This window comes from Canis aureus, chromosome 36, assembly GCF_053574225.1.
Source record: "Canis aureus isolate CA01 chromosome 36, VMU_Caureus_v.1.0, whole genome shotgun sequence".
Taxonomy (NCBI): domain Eukaryota; kingdom Metazoa; phylum Chordata; class Mammalia; order Carnivora; family Canidae; genus Canis; species Canis aureus.
The window spans coordinates 27,109,151-27,117,421 of NC_135646.1; the positions used below are offsets into that span (position 1 = coordinate 27,109,151).

The following is an 8,271-nucleotide window of genomic DNA, read 5'->3' on the forward strand; positions in this document are numbered from 1 at the left end:
TCACACTATAAAGAGCACTTTTCAGATATGCTGAATCTGTCTTCAGAAATGTTTTCCAAAATGCCTTGGGAAGAAACTATTCTATATTTTCCTCTGGTGTGCATTTAGATGGTAGCTGATCAGATCATGAAGAATCTCCTTTATACTATTTATTCTATTTCTGCAGATATTTTGATTTATCCTTCCATATCACACCCAGGAATATCTGGCACCTTAACTTCCTTTACATCAAATCCAGGATATAGGCCACTAATTAAACAACTGTTATGGCCATTTATAACTGCTTGAGCTAGTCTTGATTGAAAAAAATATATATATATCTGTTCCGTTTATATCAATATATTTAGCCAATATGTAATCATCTTCCCTTATGAATCTAACAGATTAAGTATATATTCTCATACATATTTTTTCAGATTCTTACAGATTCTTGCTGTTATAAATTAACACAATCTTTGAATTCTTTTATCATATTATGTTTATCTTTCAAGTTCCTGATATCCTGAAGCATATGGGAATCTGACTGTAGGTATTGGTCTGGAGGCCGAGAGGGGTAAAAGGAGAGAATCATCAGAAGAAATGACATTATTTTGCATGGCAACATTTCAGGTATAGTTTTATAAAAAGGTTGAAACAGCCTCAGTGTTTCAAGAGTGGAGAATTATACTGTTTCTATTGGCAAGGAAGTTTCAGTGGGATTTGAACCTTCATTACTTCATTACTTGGAATCATACAAATTCTCCCAAGTTTCCCACATTATTTCAACCAAAATCTTATTTTTGGTTTGCAAAGGGTATAAATTTAAATCTAAGTTTTCATTAAGTCAGATCTGCAGCTGCAAGATATAAGGTACATTTAAAGCAGTTATAGATGCTTCTTGATTTTCTGACAAGGACTAGAACTTATTATTTAAAGTCTTAAGATTTTAAATTCATTATCTTTTCTAGTTAGAAGGGATCAGCCCCCTCCATAGTGTTGCATTTCTTATGACCCTTAAATTGCCCTAGAATAGTATCTATTCTGTCTACAAAAGATTTGCCTTTTCTCCACCCATCCTTCCAGGTGAGCGCAGAAACAATTTCCAGCAAGTATTTTGACATGGTATTGTCTTCTCTAATTCTAATCAGAACTTCACTGCCTTTAAACCCATTCAGGTTAGAAAACCACCAATTCTTCATTCACATTGTCCTTGGACTCTAATATCTTAATTGCTGCCTGAGTTCTTAGCTGCAGAAAGTAAAATCCACTCTTGCTAGTTTAAGAAGACAAGTACTCATTAAAAGATATACACCAGAGAATAAAACTTGGATTATACATAGTGAGAAATAGCCAGAAGATATTGTTATAATATCTGTGCTGCAGCCACCGGACAGTAGTTGCCTATGACAATAAAGATCTGAATTCCAGTGTATCCATCATAAGTATTTTATTTATTTTATCTTATGTATTTCTTTTTTTGAGAGTGTCTGTGCACACATGGGGGCAGAGAGGGCAGAGGGAGAGAGAGAATCTCAAACAGGCTCCATGCCCAGCATAGAGCTAATGTGGGGCTGGATCTCATGATCCTGAGATCATGAACCCTAGATGGAAACTGACAGTCCCAGGCTTAACCAACTGAGCCACCCAGGCACCACATAAGTCTTTTAGAAGAGGAAGAGCCAAAAGACACACACTCCCTACACTAGGGGATTTGATGATATTTCTCTCTTCTGTCCGCAAATCTCAAGCAAATACACCTATATGAAGAACCTTAGGTTCAAAGGGGTTTGGGAAATGTCATTGTGTTTGTTTTCCCTAATTCTCCAGCCTCTAGAGTACATCAAATCAAAGTGGAAAAAAGATGAAATGAAGACTAAGAGAATTTAAACATTAAATACGTCCAGCTTTCTCACTTCAAATATGCCTGACTTACAAGCCTTCCCATATGACCTGACTACAGATAATCAGTCTCAGGGGAGGGGGAGAGGCAAGAATATGATTAATGACCTACCATTTCAGTTTACCACAGAAAGCACTTTTCCCCTCAGTTTGCCTCCAGATAGTATTTGGTATTCATTTTCTAACACAGTTGGAACTAAATTATACCAAATAAAAAAAATGTACAAGTCTAAAATAGTATGAAATATGTATGATCAATTGCAGCCCAAGAAAACTCTTGAAAAAATAAACTAATTCTTCAATGAATGATATTTTTCATACATAATCAGTTGCACAATATATTTTATTTCAAAATAAATGCTTAACATGGTCCTCTATGTCCTAAAATAAGCAAAAAGATTTTCCATTCCTTCAGCTGTCAGTATAAAAGAGTTGGTAATGACATATCAAAATTATGGACATTGTTTAGGGCAGTGGTTTCCTGGGAGGAAAATAATAATGAGATAATTTAAGAAATAACCATAAATGATTTAAAACTTTGCACTGTCTGTGGTACCGTGCCACTTTGTTTATAATCCCTTATGTGTTCTATTAGGACACCAAATGGAATTATTGCCAGCTCAATTCCAGATTTCCTAAGACAATAGAATTTTGGAGTTATGACTCCCACATTCCCCGCCTGGGCCCTGCATTCTGTGAAATTCAGACCACCTGAAAAAAGATGAGCAAAAGTGTGATTGAAAATTAGTTTTTAGGACAGCCCAGGTGGCTCAGAGGTTTAGCGCCACCTTCAGCCCAGGGTGTGATCCTGGAGACCTGGGATCCAGTCCCACATCAAGTTCTCTGCATAGAGCCTGCTTCCTCCTCTGCCTGTGTCTCTGCCTCTCTTTCTCTCTGTCTCTCATGAATCAATAAATAAAATCTTAAAAAAAATAAAGAAAATTACTTTTTCAACCTTTAGGATTTCATTTTCTTTAAGTGTATAAAAATGGGAAGAATTGAAGAGGCAGATAGAGAAGTTCCTTGGAGGGGATTGCTAGTATGGTGTGAGTCTCACTCCTTTTAAAGCGGCTGTATTAGATGACACCTCCGCCTTTTTCTCCATCCGACAACAAACAGGGGTTCAGGAAATGATTCAGAGAGTTTGGCCTGTTTTCCTTGACATTTTGGGAGTGGAGGGGTCCTGATTCCATAAACATGCCTGGGAAATCCTGAAAGCCAGAGAAGATGCTGGATGACCATCTAATTGAGGTGAGTGGCTGTGTAGGAGACATTCTTCAGATTTAGACTTTATTTGAACAAATATCAGCCTGGTGCTGACTTAAAAGTTTTTTTTGTTTTTGTTTTTGTTTTTTTTTCCCAAGACTATTACCTGGGGAAGCTCCAAGAGAGAACATCTGTGTAAAGTCTACTGTCATGAACCAAAATTGAAAACAAAGCATCCAAGTGGGGGAGAGAAATGTTAAGGAATCTACAGAGGAACAATCTACACTCATGGACAGTCTCTGAAAAGCCCATCGACCCAAAGGAAATTTAGCTCTAAATGCCTTCATTAGCCAGAAGAAACCAACCAATAAAAGTTCATATCTCTATTAATAAATAAAGAATTTCCCAAGTCTTCTTTTTTTATTTTATTTTTTTTTTAAGAATTTCCCAAGTCTTAGTGTTTTCTCTCAGTTCCTCTTCACTTCAACCCTGGAGAAATCAGAAAAATGAGACTGGAGTACTGAGAGAAAAAGAGAGAGAGAGAGAGAGATTGAGGAGAATGCTTGGTCATGGAAGAAGAGCACCATTGAGGAACAGAAGAAAAATGATTACACTTTCTCTCCCAATTGTAGGCTTCTTTTTTTTTTTTAAATTTGTATTTATTTATGATAGTCACACACACACAGAGAGAGAGAGAGAGAGGCAGAGTGAGAAGCAGGCTCCATGCACCAGGAGACAGACGTGGGACTGCATCACGGGTCCCCAGGATTGCGCCCTGGGCCAAAGGCAGGCGCCAAACTGCTGCGCCACCCAGGGATCCCCAATTGTAGGCTTCTGTATACAAAGCAGCCTAAGATGGGAGAGAAGAGATGTCTTATTTTCAATGAAAGGCAGAGATGTGCCTATGCACTAGACCATCATATTTGTTTTTGAGCTATGGGTTTTGGAGATTTAATTGTCTGTAACAGATTTGGAAATATCTTAGATTTTACTAAGAAGTGCAGGACAAAATAGATGCACAGAATGGGTTAATCAACTCAGGCTCATCCAGCCATGGTCAAAGACCAGTCCAGCCCACCCAGAAACCTCACAGAGACATGCCAGCTATGCCTCCAACACCAGGTCTACAGACCTCAATCTTGTCTGTCGAACATGAAATAGCCCTGGGCTCAGTACTAGCCATGGCCAGTCCTGCCACTCACCCATCCGGGGACTGGACAATAGCCCCACTTGGGATGTGGTGGGAGCCACAACCACCATACAACTGACAATAGGCCTCATACAGCCATCTAAGGACCCAGCAGGAGATCACAAAATGCACCTTTGCTCCAGCTCCACCCTGCTAAAAAAGGTACTGAGGTCCAGTCCATCTACCCAGGGCCCATACAGGATCCATGCTTGTCCAAGGCTCTTTTAACAAGCCCTTCAACCAAGGACCCCACTGCTGACCCGGTGGCAACCTCATAACCTCCTCTAAGCTAGCACAATTGATTCCAAGGTACTCTCATCAACCCAGGAAACAGACAGGAGGTGTTTACCTGCTGAAACCAATCTGTAAAGACTGGAAGAGGTGTTTGCTCCTTCGAATGAAGACACCAATGTAAACTATATGGATCATGAAGTTATTACCATTCCAGTGGTAACCAAAGGAGAGTAGGAATGGCTATACTTAGTCAAAATCAGTCTCCAGAGACTAAGAATATCACTATATAGTAATAAAAGGATCAATGAAATAAGAAGATATAACAATTGTAGACATATATGCACCCAACATTTGAACACTTAAATATTTAAAGCAAATATTAACAGAACTAAAGGGGGAAATACGAAGCAATGCAATTATAGTAGGAGACTTCAACACCCCACTTTCAACATTGGATAAATCATCCAGGCAGAAAGTTAATAAGGTTACACTGGACCTGAATAACACTATAAATCAAAAGGACCTAACAGACGTAGATAGAACATTCAAACAAATAGCATTCTGCATCTTCTTCTTAAGTATTCATGAAACATTCTCCAGGATAGATCATATGTTGGGCCACAAAACAAGCCTTAAATTTTTTAAAAAAATATTTTATTTATTTATTTGAGAGAGAGAGAGAGCACAAATAGGGGGGAGCAGCAGAGGGAGAGGGAGAAGCAAACAGCCCACTGAACGGAGAGGCCGATGCAGGACTCACCCGAGCCCAGCACCCTGGGATCATAATCTGAGCCAAAGGCAGATGCTTAACTGACTGAACCACTCAGGTGCCCCAAATTGTTACAAATTTAAGAAGATTAAAATTATATCTAATATCTTTTCCAACCACAGTGGTATAAAAAATAGAAATTAATAATGGAAATAAAACCAAAAAAAAAAATCACAAAATCGTGGAAATTAAACAACATGTTTTTCTTAAGTAAACTTTATGCCCAAAGTGGGGCTTGAACTTATGACCCCCAGATCAAGTCACATGCTCTACCAACTGAGCCTGCAGATGCCCCTTGAACAACATACTTTTGAACAATGAATGAAGGAAGAAATCAAAAGGGCAATTCAAAAGTATCGTGAAACAAAGAAAAACAAAACATCACATACTAAAGTTACGGGATTCAGCAAAAGCTGTTCTAGGAGGAAAGTTTATAACAATAAATGCCTATGAAATAAAAGATAAAAGAAAGATCTTAAACAACCTAACTTTGCGTTTTAATGAATTAGAAAAAGGAAAACCAACCAACAAAGGACTAAGCCCAAAGTTAGCAGAAGGAAGGAAATATTGAAGATTGGAGCATAAATAAATGAAATAGAAAGTACAAAGACAATAGAAGAAAATCAGTAAAACCAAGAGTAGTTGTTGTTGTTTTTCATAAAGATAAATAAAACTGACAAACTTTAAGCTAAACTGAAATCAGGAGCAAAATAAGGTTCCTACTCGCAATACTTCTATTCAAAATACTACTTGAAGTCCTAGACATAGCAATTAGGGAGAAAAAGAAATAAAGAGTATCCAAATCAAAAAGGAAGAAGGAAAATTGCCTCTACAAATGAAATATTCTTAAGTATAGAAAAGCCTAAAACTCCACCAGTAATTGCAGCATTATTCACAACAGCCAAGACTTCTAAATAACCTAAGTGTTGTGGATGGGTGAAGAATAAAAAAGACGTGGTACATATATACAATTGAATATTCTTCAGTTATAAAAAATAAATCCTGCCATTTGTAAAAATCTGGTTGGACTGTGCAGGCATTATGAGAAGTGAAATTAGTCAGATAAAGAAAAACACTTTTTTCTTCTTTTTAAAAAGATTTTTATTTATTTATTCCTGAGAGTCACAGAAAGGGAGAGAGAGAGACACAGGCAGAGGGAGAAGCAGGCCCCATGCAGGGAGCCTGATGTGGGACTCAATTCCGGGACCCCAGGATCACACCCTGGGCCAAAAGCAGGTGCTAAACCACTGAGCCACCCAGGGATCCCCGGACACTTTATTCTTCTAAATCTTACTCAAATTCATCCTTGTAGATGCAATCTCACTGCTACTGTTCTAGTTCATTAATTCATCCCTGGTTTACTGAAAATACTTTTGGGATAAGATAAGGAATGCCTCTATTTTTATTTTTTAATTTATTTTTTGGCTTAAACAAAAGAAATTTATTTTCTCACAATTTTGGAGGTAGATCAAAGGGTTGGCATGGTTGGTTTCTTCTGAGGCCTGTCTCCTTGGCTTACAAATGTCTATGCCTGTATTTTAATTTTCATTTACACACACACACACACACACACACACACACACCCTACATCTCTACCCATTCATCAGTCAATGAACACCAGGGCTATTTCCATATCTTGGCTATTATAAAAAGAATGCAGCTATAAGCATAGCGTAGGTATCTTTCTGAATTAGTGTTTTTCTATTCTTTGGGTAAGTACACAGTTATGTGATTGCTGGATCCTAAGGTAGCTCTATTTTTAACTTTTTGAGGAGCCTCCATACTGTTTTCCACAGTGGCTGCACCAGTTTGCATTCCCACCAACAGTTCCGGAGGGTTCCTATTTCTCCACATCATCACCGACACTTGTTGCTTCTTGTCTTTCCGGTAGTTTTGAATTTTCATTTCCCTGATGGTAAGTGATAATGTTCATTTACGCCTCTATTTTTAAATCTACTTGTATGGTAGATTTGTTTTTAAAGGTTGTTTTTTTTCTAAGTGTTACTTTTGATAGATATGAGAAAGAGAGGAAGTTTACAATATGTTAATATATTTTGGTCCTTTGTTCAGCAAAATAACCTTGTACTGTTCAGCAATGGCTTAACATGCGAATGAACCTTGTGTTCCAGAGCATGCAGCGACACAGGTAACTTTACCCAAATTACTTCAAAAGGTACATATAAAAATGTTTTAAGTGGAGAAATTCTCCTTTATGTCGTTGAACCTGGTAGAAGGATTAGTGTCACAAGAACAAACACAAGGCAAACCGTGTTTTTCTCAATTAAAAATGTCCACTGTTAGTCTATTCTTATTTCTGCTATAATTTGTATTCTTTCTAATCTGCTTATGTTATTTCAGATTTAATTAAGTTACTCTCTATAATTCCTGCAAGTGAACATAAATATTGGGGAAAGATTGTTATTCTAGATAGATACCTGAAGAGAAGAAAAAGGCCATGGCCAACTAACCTCTTATTATGTTTGTAAGAAACATTTTATTTTTTAAAGTGCATCTCTGTGTCTCCACAGCTGTCTATGTGATTATGGGCTAAATGTGTGTATGACCCCCAAATTCATAGGTTGAAGCCCTATCCCCCCGTGCAGCTGTATTTGGAAATCTGATATTCAGCACAGTGTGACTAACATACTGTACTACATACCAGAAAGTTGCTTAGGGAGCAGATCTTAAATACTCCCATCACACACAACAAAATTGTGATTATATGAGGAGATGGATGTGTTAACTAATCTCAACATTAATATGCTGAAGTCCTAGCCCCCAGAGTGGCTATATTTGGAGATGGGGCCTCTGAAGAAGTAATTAATCTTAAATTAGATCATAAAGGTGGGGCACTGATCCAATAGGACACTAGATGCTAGAGAGCTCACTTGCTTTCCCATCTGTCCCCACCATGCATAAAAAGGTCTTGTGAACCCACAGGGAAGGCAGCCATTGGCAACTCACAGGGAGATCCCTGATAAGGAAAAAAATATTC

General features: G+C 37.8%; 1 long non-coding RNA gene across 1 annotated transcript; it reads left to right on the top strand.

Moving 5' to 3' along the window:
* Window positions 1-488: 488 nt before the first annotated feature.
* Window positions 489-3,444, top strand: LOC144305766 (uncharacterized). Its single transcript, XR_013372829.1, has 3 exons — window positions 489-609; window positions 2,998-3,129; window positions 3,243-3,444. It is a non-coding gene; the product is annotated as an uncharacterized LOC144305766 (long non-coding RNA).
* Window positions 3,445-8,271: the final 4,827 nt, after the last annotated feature.